Raw genomic sequence first — 20,577 nt, 5'->3', positions numbered from 1 at the left:
TTTTCTCATGATTAGGCTGGAGTGGTGGCTTCTTGGGAGGAACAGCACAGAGGTAGAGTGTCGTTCTCATCATATCATGTCCCACCAAGGGTACCTGCTGTTAATATGACTTATCGTGGCTGCTTTGACCTTGGTCATGGCTGAGGTAGTGCCTGCCAGGTTTCAACACTGTAAGCTACTTCTTTTTCCCCGTTTACGTTCTGTACTTCCCATGTGCAGCCCACAGTTAAGGAGTGGGGAATGATGCTCCACCCTTTGAGGGTCAAGTGTCCACATAATGGCTTTAGAATTCTGCACTGGGACTTCTTTCTTCTCCCCCATGTATTATTATTATTATTCTGAACTGAAGTATAGTTGATTTACAATATCATTTAGTTTCAGGTATACAGCACAGTGATCCAGTTATACATGTATATGTATATCTATTCTTTTTATATATGCTGTGTGTGTGTATATATATTCCTTTTCAGATTCTTTTCCCTTGTAGGCTATTGCAAAATATTGAGTAGAGTTCCCTGTGCTATACAGCAGGTTATTTATTTTGTATATAGCAGTGTGTATATGTTAACCCCAACCTCCTAATTTATCCCTCCCCCTCCCCCATGTATTAGTTCTTCGTGTATTTACCCATGGGTCTCTACCAGTATGGACCCATGGATGTGGATTTTACATGTCCATCCTCAGCGCTTGCCTATTCCCACACACTGGCAGCAGAGACGGCGTCCCCAGACTCTGCCCCTCGTCCAGGGTCAGACCACGGTTGCCGCGTCTCAGCGTTAGCCTCATGGCGGGTGGGGTAAGGGGGGTCCTCTGTTGTCCTGGCCCAGCCAGGGTTTCCGTAGGCCCCAAGCACTTGGGTCTCAGGAGTGATGCTTTCTTCACATTCCTCCTTTCTTTCTGTGAGAACAGAGCTCTGACTTGGATCTCTCGCTGGACTTAGAGGCGGGAGTTTCTTGCCTCATCTTCAGTCACATCAGACCTCCCCTTGCTCCAGGCTTTTTGGTCCAGGACAGTTTTCAGCCCTTCCCTAGGGGTGGGGTTTCCTCTACCCGTACCCCAGTTGCACTGGTTCTTTGTCTGAGGCCTAGCAGTGACAGAGTTTGTTGCCTCACCCCCAGCAGCCTCAGACTTCTGCTTTGTAGGAAAGAGGGGTCTGGGAAAGTGGGCAGAGCTCTGTTCCTTTCTGCCAGCGGTCCCTGATCATCCCCTGCTTTGGGATTCTGTACCCAGTGGGCGTGTCTCTGGGATCCTTTTTTATCCCGAGTATTTCTTGTGAGCCCCCGGTGGAGGGCTGTGAGAAATAGCTTGTGAGAAATTGTGGATTCCCCTTGTGTTTGGGGCCCCTAGGTATCGCAGACGGAGGCTCTTGTCTACAATTAACCTTTAACGAGTTAATTCACATTTTAGCTGATTTATTTTTAATTACGTGTATGGTGGCTGCCTCTTCGTCCCAGTGTCAGGCACGGGTGAGATAGTTTATGTGACCCATTTCCCCTGGGCGGGGCCTGTCTCTCTTTGCTCACTTATTGGCCTATGTCTCACCCTTGAAGATGGAGACAAAAGTATGCAGACACAGGTCTTGGTTTTTATTTTCACGTTCAGTTCTTTATATTGAATCTAACCGTATTATCAAATGTGATGTTTCCCTACGGTATTATGATTGGCCTTCCACACTCATTACTTCTTGACCAGTTTTGTGGAGGGATTTCTTTTATTTATGTATTTATTTATTTTTACATCTTTATTGGAGTATTAATTGCTTTACAATGGTGTGTTAGTTTCTGCTGTGTAACAAAGTGAATCAGCTATACATATACATATGTCCCCATATCCGCTCCCTCTTGCGTCTCCCTCCCACCCTCCCTGTCCCACCCCTCTAGGTGGACACAAAGCACCGAGCTGATCTCCGTGTGCTGTGCGGCTGCTTCCCACTAGCTATCCGTTTTACATATGGTAGTGTATCTATGTCCATGCCACTCTCTCAGTTCGTCCCAGCTTATCCTTCCCCCTCCCTGTGTCCTCAAGTCCATTCTCTATGTCTGCATCTTTATTCCTGTCCTGCCCCTAGGTTCTTGAGAACCTTTTTTGTTTTTTTAGATTCCATATATATGTGTTAGCATACGGTATTTGTTTTTCTCTTTCTGACTTTACTTCACTCTGTATGACAGTCTCTAGGTCCATCCACCTCATTACAGATAACTCAATTTTGTGTCTTTTTATGGCTGAGTAATATTCCACTGTATATATGTGCCACATCTTCTTTATCCATTCATCTGTCGATGGACACTTAGGTTGCTTCCATGTCCTGGCTATTGTAAATAGTGCTGCAGTGAACATTGTGGTACATGATTCTTTTTGAATTATGGTTTTCTCAGGGTATATGCCCAGTAGTGGGATTGCTGGGTCGTATGGTAGCTCTATTTTTAGTTTTTTAAGGGACCTCCATACTGTTCTCTGTGGTGGCTGAATCAATTTACAGTCCCACCTGCAGTGCAGCAGGGTTCCCTTTTGGGATTTCTTGACTATTAATGCATTAGCCTTCATGAGGCAAAGTCCTCCTGCCCTGTATCGACTCACCCACAAAGCAGATAAGGGAATGCTCATGGGCTGTGCAGGGCCCGATGCGGTGTCTCCTCTGGGGGGACACAAGGTATGGAGCAGAGTGAGCACCGTGTCAGCCTCAGATGTAAGGTGTCTGTTTCCTCTAATTGTTGCAGCAAAACTACCTGCTAAATGCAGGCTGGATATGAATTGTTCTACTAGAGTATTGCATTTTCATGCAGAGTCAGCTTATAACTGCATCAAAATGAGACGAGGACTGGTATATATTGACTTAAGCATATTTTATATGTAGACACATACGGGTGTAGGAAGAATGCATGTAAATCTGATAACTGATCTGGGGGAGAGGATGTGGGTGGGGAAGGGAAGGAATAGGGAGCAAAATATTGGGTTGGCCAGGAAATTCGTTTGGGTTTTTCAGTAGGATGTTACGGAGAAACCCAAATGAACTTTTTGGCCAACCCAATACGATTTGTCCTAGTTTATACAGGTGGGTGGTAGCTACAGATGTTTTATCTTTTCAACCTCCTTTCCCCCATTCCTATCCATCTTGACTTCTGAAATTCACCCGGGGGTGACACCACCTGCTGTCTCAAAATTAAGGCTCAGATATAAATAGGTGTGATGGAAGGATCATCGAATATAGGCTCAGTGGGCTTGGATCTGAGTCCGAACTCCATCACTTTGTAGCTTGTAACTTAGGTCAAGTTCTTTCATTTTTCTGAGCCTCTGTTTCCCCATCTGGAAAAAAAAAAAAATCCCAACCCTGCAAGAGAAATGAATCAAATAATGGAGGTGAGGAAACCGCTCTTTAACTCTGAAGTTCTGTAAAAATGTTCATTTCCATATGGCGTTACATCCTGCTCCCCTGGAATAGGTGGGCCAGGATAATAGACACATTCAATGTTGAGAACAAATTTTTTTTCAGTGTTCACACGTGCTCCTTCCCGCAATAAGTGTATAAATTTGAGCAGTGGCTTACTTTGTTCATCTGTTTCTTGAGATACTTGCCTAAGTTGATTTTCTTTTCTTGCAAGCTGAGAAATGGTAAATTAGAAAGCTGTAGGATCACAGACTTAAAACAGTAGTCAGTGTTTTAAAAAGAAACGTGAACTTAATATGGCTACAACAGAGGTGTGGCAAAAGCCAGAATGTTGGAAAGCAAGGGAATTATAACCTGAGAAAAAATATATTGGTATAATTTCAGGAGACTTACTAGTCCCAAATTTACCTTCCGGCTGAATGATTTTACGGTGTGAAGATGAATTTTCTCTGCTGTATTAAAGTAACTCTCTGGTTTTAATCTCCAACCCAGCTCCATTCTGGTTGAAATGAAAGCTTCCAGCATGCAAACCAAAACTGAGAACTGTGGCCACAAATGAAATACTGCGCTTGAGGTGACAATGATGTGATGCACTTTTTCGCACAGCTTGTGTTGACTGTTTTTGTTGGTCATAATTTTCATGGTTTCATGTTGATGTTTGTATACTTCTGTCTGTCCTTCCTTTTGATCAGGAGAGCATTAAAATTGAGATGCGTGTGCACGTGCTTGCAGGAGGGTGATACACAACATGCATGAACATCTACATTGGGAGACAAAATGGTCATCAGTCGAGCCCTGGGATTTTTTTCTTTTCCCCTTCAATTCAGTTCCAAAGAACTGCATTCATGCCTCACTATGTCATTGCTTAAGCTTACCTGTCTATCTGTCTAGAAAATACATATAAGGTTAGAGAAGACCTCATCTTTTCAGTATACCATCAGAGGACCCAGAAGCTTGTTTTGTATATAACAAGTGCTAATTAAATTGTGTGGCCATATAATTTATTATCCAAACGGAGACACCTTTATCCATTATAAATTTCAGAAAACCAGATCAGACAAAGACTATAGAGGGAAAATCAGAGTGTATGGTTACCCCTCAACAAACATTTGTTGATTTGAGCCAGATTAAATGATACACAGTCTCTGTAATGGTTTCGTGATTATAAGGGAACAGTTTTCTTTGGGTGAGTGTAGACAGTCATCCTGAAGATCTGTTTTAGTTAAACTCCTTTCAAATGATAGAGATAGAAAGTTATCTTTACCCAGCTTAAGCATAAAAGGTAATTTATTAGTTGAGGTACCAGGGAGTCCATGGGCGTAATTAATTTCATGTATAGTTGGAACCAGAGTTTCATTTAATGTCAGTCGTCCTCTCTCCCACTCTCCATCTCCCTGTCTGTCTCTCTTTCTCATTTCCTAACTTGTTGTTTATCTTTGTATATAGCCTAATTCTCAGATGTCACAGACAGGCCTTTCTCATGTGATTGCAAGATGACTCTCCTGTGGTATCAAGGACTGTCCGAAGTTCTAACACCTTTTGAGTCTCCATAAAGAGAGAGAGTCTTTCCTGATAAGTTTTCTGCCGGATTTAATGGAACACTCAACCTCCCCCCCCACCAAAAAAAAAAAAAGTCTGTGCTTGATTGGAGTAATGTGAACCAAGTTTTTTTTTAATTTTTTTTTTTTTTTACAATTTTAAAGGTTACTTTACATTTACAAAATATTGGCTATATTCCCCCTGATGTACCCCCCCCATCCTCGAACCTATCTTACACCCAATAGTTTGGACCTCCCACTCCCTCACCCCTATATAGCCCCCACTGGTAACTGCTGGTAACTACTAATAACTACTGGTTTGTTCTGGTAACTACTGGTTTGTTCTGTATATCTGTGAGTCTGCTGCTTTTTCGTTATACTCACAAGCTTATTGTACTTTTTAGAGTCCACATGTAAGTGAGATCATGCCGTACTTGTGTGACTGTCTTATTTCACTTAGCGTAATGTTCTCCAAGTCCATCCATGTTGCTGCCGATGGCAGAATTTCTGAACCAGGACTGACCGAGCCCTTGTGTGCCAGGTTTATCTCATTTACTCCTCATCACAATACTGTGAGATAGGTGTGCCCATTTCCCTCCATCTTATAGATGAAGAAACTGTGGCTATTGTAGCTTTCCCAGGGTTACACAGCTAGGTTCAGAGTGCTGGCTCGGGATTCAAACCACCCAGGTTTGAATCTCAAATCCAACATGGGCATGAAAACATAATTCAAAAATATCATGAGCATCAATGAGACGATGTACTTGAACACTTTTGCAAATGGTAAATTACTCTGTAAATGTGAATGGTCTACCAGTGTGTGGTCCATTACAAGATACAGTGCGAGAGCAGTGGTTCCCAGTAGGAGGTGATTTTGTCTCCAGGCCACTTTCACAATCTCTGGAGACGTTTTCAATTGTCATAACTGGAAGAAGGATTGCTATGGGCATCTAGTGTGTAGAGGCCAGGGATGCCTGTTATACATCCTTCAATGCACAGAACAGCCACCCACAGTAAAGAATAAGGAACTATCCAGTCAGTAGTGTTGCGGTTGAGAAACCCTGTCCTAGATGAGTAGAGGGAACACGTGAACCTTGACTTTTTGAAACTCGTAGTTTAGTTGGGGAGAGAGACATGTAGGCAGATATTAAAAATACCGTGCAGTGGTTCCGGAGACTTGGAGACACTTAGACTAAAAAGATAAGAAGGAAAGTGTCACCATCGTGAACTATGTATTGAAAGGAGGTCATGTGAAAGAGGGAGAGGAGTCCTTAAGTGTGACCCTAAGTAGCAGACAGACTTCAGCTCCAGAGAAGATGATCAGAGAAGATTTCCAGAATGGGCTGTGTGTCTCCTCCACTGCTACATCTTCATGTCTAGCTCTGCGCCTGGCAGCAGGGCAAGTCTTAACAAATGCTTGGTGAATGGATAAATAAATGAACTCAAGCATCTGAGGACAGGTGAAAATAGTGAGGATCCTGTCCTATTTGGAGATTCCTTGATTTTATGACAGTAATTCCTAGGAGTTGGTGGAGAGAGCTCTTCTTGGTGGCTGGAGTGACCAGGAAGGCTTTGAGGAAGGGGAGAATACGGAGCCTCTCTTGTTCATCAGATGAGCAAACGTGTGGGCCTTAAAAGTCAGAGATGCAAAAAAAAAAAAAGAGTCAGAGAGGCAGGTTTCTTCTAGCAAGGTAAGACTTAAAGAGAATTCTGGAAAAAAAAAATGATGTTGGACGTAGCCTGCTTGGGTTGGGTGTAACAGCAGCTGTTTCTCTCCTGCCACTTAGTTTTCTGTGGACACAGCAGCGTGGCTGGAATGAGCAATATGGAGTAAGAACTACATGCATGTCTACAGTAAGGGAATTACTTCTGTTATTATCACTGTGGATTAGTCATCATCACCAGTGGGGTAATTGGAAACCCTAGAAGCTTCTTTCAGAATTCACCTTTCACCTTTTCTCAAGTAATTATTATCAAACACAAAAACAAAATGGTAGATTTAATGAGTATTTCATGGCAAAAAAGTCATAGCCTGTGGTTATAAAATCCACCTGCTGAAATGGCAGCATCTGTGTTTTAAGAAGAGCAGTTGGAAACAGTGTAATATCTTGTTCTAGGCTGTGGGTCTGGGTGTGTTCCGTTGTGTAGTGCGGCACTTGATGACACATGTTGCTGACCCACTCAACTCCCCAACGCCCCTGGGTTTCCATTAACGTGTATCTTTGATGTTGTGAACGTGTAGGGCTCTACAGTATTATACTTACAATGTGCAAGGATGACGCTGGTAGTCGTGTCGAGCAGTAGCCTAGGGGCATGCCAGACCTTGCTTGATGTGAGCTGGTGTTCTCTATAGTGTCCAAGTTTCTGTTGTATCTCAGTGATCAAGGGTGTTTTTTGTCTTGCTCAGCATGCGCCAGAAGAGAGTTCTTTGTTAAAAGATCAGAAATAAATGAAGACAAAAATATCTAGATGTTGACACGTTTCAAAGAACAGTGTGATGTGTAATTAGTGACTCCCGTACTGGAGAAGGTGTCATTACCAGCATTTTACTTTTTATTCAACATAATATTAAAATAAAAGTGCTAATAGTAGCATTGTAATTTATTTATTTAAAAAATTTATTTTATTTTTGGCTGCGTTGGGTCTTCGTTGCTGCACGCAGGCTTTCTCTCTAGTTCCGGTGAGCAGGGGCTACCCTTCGTTGCCGTGCGCAGGCTTCTTACTGCGGTGGCTTCTCTTGTTGCGGAGCATGGGCTCTAGGCGCGCGGGCTTCAGTAGTTGTGGCACACGGGCTCAGTAGTTGTGACTCGCAGGCTCTAGAGCGCAGGCTCAGTAGCTGTGGTGCACGGGCTTAGTTGCTCCGCGGCATGTGGCATCTTCCCAGACAAGGGCTCGAACCCGTGTCCCCTGCATTGGCAGGCAGATTCTTAACCACTGCGCCCAGGGAAGCCCTAGCATTATAATTTAAATGGTTTAGAATTCACAAATTTAATAAGTAAGGGAAATTAAAAATTGAATAGTTTCAAACCAGAAATTTATAAACACTTCAAAACACAAGTATAATGTGAAATTTTTTTTTTAATTTATTTATTTATTTTTGGCTGTGTTGGGTCTTCGTTTCTGTGCAAGGGCTCTCTCTAGTTGCGGCGAGCGGGGGCCACTCTTCATTGCGATGCACGGGCCTCTCACTATCGCGGCCTCTCTTGTTGCGGAGCACAGGCTCCAGACGCGCAGGCTCAGTAGTTGTGGCTCACGGGCATAGTTGCTCCACGGCATGCTGGACCTTCCCAGACCAGGGCTTGAACCCGTGTCCCCTGCATTGGCAGGCAGACTCCCAACCACTGCGCCACCAGGGAAGCCCATAATGTGAATTTTTGAAACTATAAATGTAAAATATTTATATTTCTAATATTAAATATTATCCATATTGGCACTGAGCGTCCTTCAACTTTAGTCCTCAGGGACGGGTGTGATGAAATGGGTGAGAAGGTGGCGATAGAGGTTGAGATAATAATAAATGAAGGACTGGTTATAGAGACTCTCATATGCTCTGCAAAGGATGCTCGATTTTGACTGTTAAGCAATAAATAGTCTTAATGGAGGGGAGGAGGTGAATGCGGGAAGGAGGACTCTCTTTTTGTGTAGATAAGTATCTTGATGTAGTTGAAAGGACATCCATCCAGCTTGGATTTCAGTAACGCGCTTTGACTTTGCAGCTGCACAATTTTGGGCAAGTCATTTAATCAGTTTTACACTTTGTTTTCTCAACTGAAAATTGGCCAAGACTATGTATTAGGTATTATGTCTAGTCATGGACCATCGTGTGCACAAAAATCTTTTGTCAGCCGCAGTGTGCATTTCTCATATAATGGATGGATGTTGTCTTGTTGGTACGTGTTTCCGTGATTCAATGAAGATTCTGTTATGTGTGTCAGACCTGACATCATACATAATGTGGTCATTAATAAACGATCGGACGAGCATCTAATACATGAAGTGGTTTCATTTAATTTTTAAAGAAGTGTGCAATGCCAGGACACAGCCAGTTTTGTTTCCCTCTTGCCCTGCTGGCATATGCAAGGGAACATTTGAGTTTAAAGAAAATTAAAAGAATTCATCACATTTCTCCCTCTTGGCTGGAAAAGTTTCTCTGCTGAGATTTTTCACTTTGCTGCAGTGAAGTTTCATAAGGGTTTTGCCCCATCACAGCAGATGTATGTTGCTTATTTCCACACATGAGAGATTATGTTTTCATCAACACTCCAGCTGCTGCATTTCTCTTCTAGCATTTGAACATCTGTAAATGCATATTTTAACCTGTAGTGGTATAGATTAGGTTCTACAAAGCAACAGAAATGCCATCTGTTTCTAAAATTCCCAAGTAATTTTAATGCGGACAAAGGCATGTCTCAGAGAATTACATTGAGAGGGTTGCTTCCTCGGTGCTGTTGTCTGCAGTTTGCTTGTCTGTTTAAATGCAGTCGTGTCACTAGCCTTGTCTCACAGTATTTGTTCATCCACTGCTTCCCCGTTTTGTAAAATTAAATCACTCCCTTGGGAACCTCAACTACTTCTTCCTGTGGGTGCCCCTCAGTTCTGCACATTGAGATCTGGCCTTTCTTCCAGGTGTTAATCAGACCTTGTCAACTTCCAGATGTTTCTGCTTGGCTGTTCCACATTTACATTAAATATACCATAAGGACCCCACGTCATACACAACCCTGTCTTCTTTTCACATCTTCCAAATTAGCTCCACTTTTTTTTTTTTTTTTTTTGCTATACGCAAGCCTCTCACTGTTGTGGCCTCTCCTGCCGTGGAGCACAGGCTCCCGACGCGCAGGCTCAGCGGCCATGGCTCATGGGCCCAGCCGCTCCGCGGCATGTGGGATCTTCCCGGACTGGGGCATGAACCCGTGTCCCCTGCATCGGCAGGTGGACCCCCAACCACTGCGCCACCAGGGAAGCCCTAGCTCCACTTCTTTAAATTATCAGTGTTACCCAGATCTCTGCTCATCCAAACCAGAGGTATCAGAATCATCTTTGACTTGTCTTCTAGCCTTTCCTGTCTGTCATCATCATTTTCAGTCATTAACGTCCTCTTACTCCACCCTTCAGACATCACCCCCCTTCATTCTCCTCAGTTACATTGTTACATTAGAGTTACAGTTGCACTAGCTTTCCACATCTTCAGACCTCTAATCGCTGCCCAGCTAAAACCTTTCCACTTCCTGCCACTCTGATGTGCAAAGACCTCAGTGGACCCTAAAGTTAAAATTCTCTGACTGGCTGGAAAAGGTTGGGCTCCTGTTTCTAGTTCTTCACAGTAGAAGCATGAACCTCAGCCTTTGCTGGGTAAATTTGCCTTACCTCTCATGTGAGCAGAGTATACTTTCCCATCCCACTGACATTGAACTTGACCATGTGACCTGCCTTGGCTGAGAGAAGAGTAATGAGAATGATGCCACCAGAGGTTTGTTTGCATGACTTCCCCTCTCTGTGATCTACCCTGAGAAGAACATGTCCCAGGTAGCCGCCATCCCTTTAGCCTTGGCCCCAGAAAGAGACACGTGAGTGAACCTGAGCCCAGCCCACAGTCTGAGGAAGAGCTGCCTTAGCTGAACTGAAGACTGAAGCGCGGGAAAAAATAAATTAGTTGTAAAGCCCCTGGGAACTGGGCATTGTTTGTTACACAGAATTAGCGTAGCAACAGTAAACTAATGCACAGATGTTCAGGACCTTCTCAAACACCCTTTCTCATCATTTAAATACTCCCCTCTGTAAAGACTGGAAGTTGGTGAAGTGGTCTCTAGAGCGTTTCTCCTTCACTTTTTTGGCTACTTTGCTCACCTATTGTCCTTCTCCCTCACCTTCGAGGCCCATCTCTTTTCTCCCCAGTAGATTCTTCTCTGTTGACCACAACTCATTGGGAAATCTCCCTTCTTCGGACTCCTCAGTGTGCGTGTCTTTTGTTTCTCACCTCAGATTTGGTCTGGGATTGTTAGTTATCCGGAAGCGTACATTTGATCATAACATGTTATTTCCCTCTTCAGAATCCTCCCAAGAAACCTCACTGCCTTCAGGACAGGGTCCAAGCTCCTTACCAGGAAGCCCTAGCCTCCTTTGTCACTATCCCCCTGCTACAGACTCTGCTATAGCCAAATCGAGTCATTTGCATTCTCTCAAGCACAGTATGCTCTCTCTCGCCTCTGGGACTTTGTACATTCTGTTCCCTCTGCCTGGACCACGTTTTCCTCCACTCCTCTCTCCTAAACACACCCCTGAATGCATATGTATTTGAAATTAAGTCACAGCAACTCTTCCTTACACCCTATGGCCGGATGATGTTTCTTGTCTCAGTAAAGGTGAGCTATGCTGTGTTGCAGAAACCTCCCAGCACCAGAGTCTCAGTGGCTTTCCCAGCAGAGGTGTCTTTCCCATATTCATGTCTCTGATGCTGACTGCAGGAAGGTGAGGCAGCTCTGCTTCACAGTCCTTTTGGGCCCAGGCTGAGAGGAGCTCTGCCATCTTGGATTAGCATCATCTAGACATACAGCCTTGTACCCTTCTTCTCACAGCTCCAGCTAGCCCCAGGATCTCAGCCTAACTGTCAGCAAGGCTGTGACGTTTAGTGGGGCACGTGGAATATTTGGGGGACCGTTAGCCCTCTGCTCTATGTTTCTTAGGTGTGTTTCTGTGAACCTCTGGGGCTTATCTTTTACCACACATAGTATCATGCCATCATCTGTATACACGTATACAGACATGTAGACATGTCTGTATCCACATGAACTTGAAGGTCCTGAGGGCAGATGCTGTATCTGACTTCATGTCATCCGTCCAGAGGCAAATGCAGGACCTGGCACATAGTCATTGGTGTAGAAATATATGTTGAAGAGATGCTGAGTCTTCGTATCTCTCTGCTCTCTAAGAAGACTCCATGGCCCCTGAAGACAAGAACCACCTGTTCTGTCCCACGACGTATAGTTAGCGTCTTCCAGAAATTAGACAACCGATACATGTTTGGGACACTTCTTGTGATGGCTTAATGTAATTTTCCAACAGCTAATAGGACGTGATTACCCTTCTCTACGTAGACACTTCTGTAACACAGATTTAGATACCTTTCCTGTCACTCCACGTGGCACACTTGGGAGATCTTTAAACAAGTTGACTTTGTATGTGGTATATGCACCAGGAAAAAAAAGAGAAGTTCCCTTTGCTACCTTTTGGGAACCTCTCCAGCTTCTTTCCAGAAGATCCGGGAAGGCTCTTTCCTTTCAGATTAGGTCTTTGAGCCATGCTTCAACAATCAACGAAGCCTCCAGAATCATCCAGCTTTCCTTCACTCTTTAAAGCTGCCTTTCTCATCTCTGAATATTTAACTCTCTCCGTATTATTTATCTATTACTATGTAACAAATTATCCCAAAATTTAGCCACTTAAGACAACACGCAGTTATTACGTTACAGAGTTTCTGAGGTCAGGAAATCCGGGAGCGGCTAACCTGGGTGGCCTGGCTCAGGCTCTCTCACAGGCTTGCAGTCAAGCCATCAACTTGACTGGAGCTGGAAGATTCACTTCCAAATGTACTCATGTGACTCTCGTCAGGAGACCTAAGTTTCTTGCTACACGAGTCTTTCCATCTGGCTACTCACCCCATGGAAGCTGGCTTCCCCCAAGTAAGTGATTCAAGACAGAGAGCCACTAAAGCGGAGGTCGCAGTACCTCTTTATGACCTGGTCTCTGAAGTCACACATTGTGAGTTCTGCTTTATTCTGCCAGGCCTTAGAGGTGAGTCATTAAGTCCAGCTGACTGGGCGCTTGGAGGAAAGGACCGTAGGCTCCACCTCTTGGAGGAAGGGTATCCATTTGTAGACATACTGTGAAGCCGCCTCACCTTCCCCTGAGCGGGCTGTAGGGCTGGGGGGCAAATGCCACCTCATGGCCCTCCCTCCCCTGGTTGCTCAGGCCAGCATGTGCTTGTGCCTCTTCTCCCCTCCCCCCCCATTTCAGGATATTTATTTCTAATCATGGAGATGCAATGAACAGCATAGATTTAATATAAATAAGGTGCAAAGGGAAAGGGCCATTTCTGTAAGTTCTCAGCATCCTCAGAGCCACTGACCATGGTCTGTTAAGTCCACGACTTTCTTTCTTAGACGGATGTCTCGTCAACCTTGGGATCTCTGCTTATATTCTTGAGGGTGAGTCCAGGAGAAGCTTGGGTGGTCCCTTCAGACCTCCCCTTTGCTGGGTAGTGATGTGTCTTCTGCAGGAAGACCCCTCTCTCCTTTCCGTGGTCATAGATGCAGACAGTGCTGAACATATGATGATCAGGGGTCCTGGAAAAGCCCTTTGTCTCACCTGAGTCGTCTTCATCCTGGCACGCTACAGTGTAGGTAGCATCATCCTCATGAATCCCTGGCACCAGGGTAGGAAGTTAAACTTTTCTGGTTTGTTTCCATATGGGGCATCATGGTGCACTGGAAATACATGAGCTTCGGAATCAGACAGACCCTGGTTCAAAACCCAGTTCTACCACTGTCTGGATTTCTGAACTTGAAAAAGTTATTTAACCTCTCTGAGCCCCCAGATAAAGTGAGGAGCGGATGAAATAACATATAGAGGTAAATAGCACAGTGTCTGGCACATAATAGGCATCAACCAATGCTCCTTCAGCAAATGAGTGAATAAGCTTCAGAACTCCCTGCGGTCCCTGTGGAACACTGTGGTCCTGCACATCGCTCTTGCGCTTGTAGAAATTGACAAAGAACTGGAATGTGTATTTCTGGGGCAGCCTCTCTCTTGTCTATCTGTATTACATGATTTGCTGAGTTCCTTGAATACATTCTCTTGGAAGATTTTCATTCTGCTTTGCCTTTTGTGACAAAGAGAATTGCAATTCATTTTGTACTTGAAAGCCATGACAACACACTATGAGGACGCCTGGAAAGAGCGCTTTTTGTTTTTTGTAAAAAACTTCTCTCATATTTTAAGTAAGCTTCTAAGGAATCAGACCTTGGTTTCAACAAGAAGCATATTTTTCTAACGACTCCTCTCTCTTAGCTATTTTGTATAGAGGTTTTCTTAGGCCAGGGGGAATGGGGTGTGTGGGTCGATAGAGGTGGGACTAATTAGAGAAAACAAAATGCCGCTCCTGATACTATGTTCATGCTTAGGGACCTTCCCATATGTATATATTTTCTTCTCCTGTATTTTCTATGCCGAGAATTGCCCCGGCCTAATGGATGACACGATGCAATTTGCTTCTCTTGCTTTCTTCCCCTCCAGAGATGTGTGGTTTTGCCTTAATATATTCAAGGGCAGCCCCTGCTGTGTCTGGATTGGCATTTGTAATTATACACTGTGAAAATATAATGGCGAAAGTCTAACTCTTCTCCCAGTTTAAAAAAAAAGTTTCACGTGTTAATGTGTTCAGATACTCCCACCTGAGGAGCGCGAGATCAAGCTGCATTTGACTTCTTTCTTCTGTATGATAATCACATTCTCGAGTTAAAAGAAAAAATGAGTGTGTGGTGCTTTGTCATGTGCTGCACAGAACCTCTGCAACGCTCACAACCATTCCTCCTTAGTTATTTTCCAAGTGATTTGATGTTTTCAACAGCATTAATTGCACTGAGGTCTAATAGTTTGTAATTAACGTGTTCCGACCTTCCGCTGTGAGGCTTGCGTGAGTGAAGGGTGGACATCTCACCATACAGAGGCACAGAGGATAACCAGACATATGCAAATAAATGATGAATATCTCTTTACACAGTAAGCAAGACAATAGCCTCTTGACTGTGTGGACAGGTCATTTTATCTTCCTAAATGTATGTTCTTCATCATCTTCCTTCAGTTGTTTGAAAAATATAAGATTAGCTCACCCACAATAACTAGAATTACTCCGATTAGGCAGACCACCACTATGAAGGGTCAAAGGCTCTTCTCCATTGTCATAAAGAGGCTTTTTGCTTACTGATATGTACTTGACACCACCATTGATCAAAACAAAAGGGAATTGATTCAAACTTTATCACAAGAAGCTTATGTGAGACAAAAAGTAGGACTTTCAGAACTAAAAGTTACTAACTGTAGTGAACATTTATTATTTTTGTGATCCTTCTCCCTTCTTTTGTAAAAACCAACAAACAAAAAACATTCCCTTCTTTCACTGGAAAAGTGAGGGAACTACCCCTCACTCACTCTTAAGTCATGTGATTTTTCTCCGTCAGTCCCCTCCACTCCAGGGCTGGGCCCAGATTGGCTGAAGCCAGTGATCATATCCCATTCTCACGCTTGACCATTGTGGGGAGAGCAGTGCTTTATCCCCCTGGTGAAAAGCTGAAAGGGGGTAAGGTCTGGAACTGTGACAGCCACTTTGAGACCAGGAGGAGAGAGTCTGAGTGAGCAAGAAATCACATGAGGGAGAGAGCAGAGCTGATGTCAGAAACAAAGAGAGCAGAGTTCTAGGGAAACCATTAGAGCTTCTGTCCTAAGCTGAGTTTAAAGATACTGCTAGCCCTAGAACTTCCCAGCTTGGAAGTTGAGCGTTTTCATTTTTCCTCCAAGGAGAGTTCAGTTTTTTTGTAACTGGCAAATCAGTCGACTTCTAATTGAGTCAGACACCAAGAAAACTGGCACACACCCTCTGCGTTCGTGGCATCCACATATGAATGGGCAGGTGTTGTTCATCTGGCATCACTTCTTTGGTTTGGATTAACAAGCGTTGCAAGACCTCTTTCTACCTCCTTCTGTCCTACTAATTGTAGTTTTGGATTTAATTCATTCTCTCAACATGTTTTTCTAGTTGATCTTTTCCTTTTTTTTTTTTTTGTAAAAGTAAATTCTTTGTAAAATTTTTTGTAAAAGTAAATTTTTTAGTAAAAGTAAATTTTTTTGTAAAAGTAAATTTTTTTTTGTAAAAGTAAATTCTGGTCACTGATTGTTAATACTCAGCACCCTGCCTGAATTTAAAGATTCCACCCTTTAAATCTTATCCAAGTCTGCAGTGAAATGGGAAATTTTAACAACTTCTGCCGTATCGTCTTTTTATCTTCTTTCCATATCTAAGTTGCCCTGCCAGATTTAATAATTGGTTTTGTGACTTTATTATCCATCTCCTTTAATATTGTTTATTGTAATGAATTTTAATCTCTTCGCTTCCAGATTCTTTCACCTCCTGGGCGAACGAGATTTCCCAGGTATTTAAATGATTCAGCGGTTTGACTAGTTTATTATCCACCACTCTGTATTTTCCCATCCCCACAAAGCTCTTTATAGACGTTGCCGCATTCATGTACAGGTGCTTTTTATATTTGCCATGGTTTCAGTTCCTCTGAAAGTTGTTTCCAAGTTTACACAGTGTTGTAACATGGGCATATACATTTGTGAACAGCTCAGGGCTACTCCCAGCGTACCCACGCACATGCCGCTCTATCGTTCCAGTTTTACAACTGTGAAAAGAAGATTCCTTAGACAGCTGCTCGCTGCCTTCACCTCTCCTCCTTGTGCCTGGAAACCCAAATGGTTCTTTCATTACTTACCTTAGAACTTCCAATCTGCAAATGGGTCAGCAAGAGCTAGAAATGTCATTTTCTTGGCCCTCTGCAAAATCAAAACTTAAATAACCCCAAAGCAGCTTACTCCTATCTGCCTTAAGGAGCCTCCAGCAAATAAAATTTAAAATATTTCTGGGGGTCTATTTCAGTGTTTTATGACTCTTTAATTTTCTGTTGTCTCCGCTACCTCCCTGCACTCATAAGAACAATTTCCCCCCTTGGCTTTTACATCCCTTACCTGTCTATCCGTTTCTTAGCTCTTCCATTGGCTCCACTACTTTGGTCTAGTTCGGAAATGTAGGAGCATCCCCAGGACATAAATGACATCTCAGTTGTAGAGGACCACACCCAAGCTTTCCACTTTCAATTGAATATATCCACCAGGGTATTTCATGGGTACCTCAAACTCAATATATTCAAGGAAGAACTCATTGACTTTTACTGTCCCTGCCCCTCAAAAGTAAGTTTGCTTTTCCTTCTCTGTTCCTTGCTTCACTTATTGGTCCCAGCGTAATCACTCTAGCTGGACACCTGGGTGGTATGTTTCACATCCCCACTTCCTCACATAGCCCCCCTGTGATCTCGGATATGTACCAGATCCCATTCTTTCCCCAAATGTCTTTCCTGTCTGTCTTCACCTTTATCTCAACGTCTCCTAGGAGGGGTTCTCCAGCGGCTGCTTAACTGGTCCCATTGCCTCTGACTTTTTTCTCCTCTGATTTATCTTCCATATCGTTGCCATGATGATCTGCCTGAAACATAGATCATACGATGTTTGGTCCCTGCTCACAAGCCATCAGTAACTCCCCATGACCACAGAGTTAAATCAGATGTGGGATGGGGGATCTTAGTTCCCTGACCAGAGGTCACACCCACACCCCCTGCATTGCAAGCACGGGATCTTAACCACTGGACTGCCAGGAAAGTCCCTGGGATAATGACTTCTTAACTTGAACTCCATGAACCTTTGAGTGGAGTCTTTGAATTTGAATGGAAAGAACAAAAACATAAAACCTTTATTTTCACCAAGCTCTACCTGACATTTAGCACTTCCTTCAATTACTAATATAAGCCACACACCCAAGAGTACCAGTAGAACCTGTCACCGGCAGAAATCACAGGTATTTTCATGGCATGTTACTGCACTACAGATAATTGAAATGTTATTTATGATCCCTCCTTTGAAATTGCAGGAACTATTAGACTAATCGTTAGATCTTGTTATGCATGAGTCCATTAGAAAAGCAGACACATTACTATATCACAATTTAAGTTTTAAAAAAAATTTGTTAACTATTTTTAAATAGTTAAAACTATTTTAAAGACTATTTTAATAGTTAGATTGCTTTATTGGTTTTCTTTGTAAATTTATGGATTTTATGTTATGAATTTAAAAACGTTGTTCTGACAAGAGGTGAATAGACTTCTCCAGATGCCAGACGGATCATAGCACAAAGGAAACTAAGACCCCATGACGGACAGAATATGGAGACGGGACAGCAATCTGACTTCATGATTAGTTTGAGAATAACAAGAATAAGGCCTGATGTCTTTACAGTGCTTTACTGTGGGTCAAACGCTAGAAAATTTCATTGTCCCAACAACTCTATGAGGCAGTTATGATGATTTCCCCCATTTTAGAGATGACAAAACTGAGGCAAAGAGAGGTTAAGTGACTTGCCCGTGGTCACACAGTAGGAGGTGGAAGTGGGCGACTCATTTAAGATGCCAAGCTGATTACAGCTACGTTACACGGCTGCACAGCAGTCAGATAATGAGTAAGTGGTTGAGGGAGAGTCTGAACTCAGGTCAATATAATGTCAAGCCTGGACTCTTGATACTTGCCCCAAACTGAATGACAGCTGAGGTCAGAATCCCTATAGTACAGAGTTGAGGCCAGAGTATAGGTGACCTTGAATGCCATGCCAAGAAATCTGATTTAACTTTTTTAAAGTTAAAAAAAAAAAGAAGTCGTTACCCAGATCCTACTCCTATTTTAAAGTCTAGTTCAAATAGGCTTTGTCAAAGTCCTCGTTAATTTCGCCCAGTTGGAATTAACCTACCACTTTTATCCCCACGTGGAACTGTGTTCGTTTTTGTTTTTTTTTTTTCCCCTCAAAGTCCATGTTTTTTCCCCGGCCATATTGTTACCAGTTATATGCACGTGTTCCTCCCCATCAAGGACATAAGACCCATGGTCAGTTTTCACAGTGGTACACAGTGCCTGTGATTGAGGAGGCCATGGTTGGGTAGAAATGTGAGAATGCAGCGGGCAGTCATTACTTATCTCCTTTTCCCTAACTGTCCATTGCAACATAAAGTACAGCGTTTCTGAGAATGTAGCTCATTTCGTTTTCACGTTATTTACTATGGTTCTGGTTCTGCCGCTTAGGCTGACAAATCACCCCTCCAAAAGGCAGGTTCTAAACCCATATGGGGCCCCTGCTCAGTGGCAATTTATAGGACAGGCTCTCCGAGTTTGGGCAAATATCCTGATGCTTTAGGTCAGTTATTCTGACAACAACAGTTTCTGCTTTGTGGAGTGCATATGTCACCGGAGAGGATCGGCTTCCGGAGCTTCCTGCCTTGTGCAGGAGCATAAATTTTCACGGTGAACTTGAGATGCAAATTATGTGTCTTGACCGTCTCTGCAAATCTTTGCTTGCAGCTGACAGCCATCTTTATAGAGCTTGGGGAAAAGGAAAGAGAGGGGAAAGAGGGAAAGACAGAGGCAAAGAAGAAAGAAAGGAGGGGAGGGAGAGAAGGACGGAGGGAAGATAGGCTTTTTTTTTTTCTGTCTTAACCAGTACCCAGCACGAAACAGACAATAAATTTTCTTAAGTTTTGTGTATTATAATTTTAAGAAAGTAAAATAGAAATACTTAGTTTGAAAAGGTAGCAAGAATTAATGACTTACATTCAAAACTCGCTTCAGCATTTGTTTTAGCACTCATGCAGAGCAGGGTTTCTCAACCTTGATGCTATTGACATTTTCGGCTGGAGAATTCTTTCTGTGAGCGGTTGTCCTGTGCGTTGTAGGCTGTTCAGCCGCATCCTCGGGTTATACTCAGCACATGCCAGTAATGCGCCTCCCCAAGTTGTAGCCACGAAAAACGTCTCCAAATGCTGCCGTATATCCCCTAGGGGGTGGCATAGCCCTATTGCTGCCCAATAGGGGACCACTGATTTAAAGCATAACGGACAATGTTGGGTGTCAGATTCTGTGTTTATTGTTTTCCATACATCATCTAACTTAATCTTCACAAGGTCTTATAAAATGAGTGCTATTATTATCTCCATCATGTAGTTGAGAGATAAGGTTCAAGGAGGTGAAGCATAGTGACTAAGGAGGAAACTGATGCAAAGAGATGGGAAACCAATGCAGAAAGGCAGTCACTACCTTATGTGGTAATAATGCATTAGAGTAGGGATTGCAAGTCTGTGAATTTGTACCATGGAATCACTGGTACGCATAGCAGGCGTGACCAGTAAATCTCAGCGCTGTATTCTGAAGAGACAAAACAATTTTTCAGGTGAGGATCACCAATGGAGTGATTAACAAGGGAGATAATTTTTTAAGCAACTTTGGTTAGGCTAAGTCTTCTTCAGAAATTAGTTTTTCATGAGACTATGTACATTCCTAGGGCAGTAGTCACTTACCTCTGTATCACTAACACATAAGGAGAGCCCTAAATATGGACCCTCAATAAATGTTTGTATAATAAACGTGGCGCGCAAAATATCACCACTGTTGTATCTTAAGGTGAGTCCTGCCTTAGGATGCAACATTGCCATTTTTCTGTATTCTCCTGTAAATGCGTATATACTCTTAAAAAGGTAGTGCCCAGGGGCGATGACTTAATAGTAATAGACTTATGGGACATTCAAAGCAAAACCACGGAGATCAGCATCTTCATTCGGTAGATGAGGAAACTGAGGAACAAAGCGGGAGAAGAAAACTTTTCCAACATAAATTATGGATCAAGTCTGGACAGAAAAGTAATTTCTGGAAACCAAGTCCCAGTGTTTCTTTTTACTGTATCATCCATCGCTTAACACTTTATCATGAGCACATCACAGGCTGTTTCCTGTG

Source organism: Tursiops truncatus, chromosome 10, assembly GCF_011762595.2.
Source record: "Tursiops truncatus isolate mTurTru1 chromosome 10, mTurTru1.mat.Y, whole genome shotgun sequence".
Lineage (NCBI taxonomy): Eukaryota > Metazoa > Chordata > Mammalia > Artiodactyla > Delphinidae > Tursiops > Tursiops truncatus.
This window is presented reverse-complemented; position numbering follows the sequence as displayed.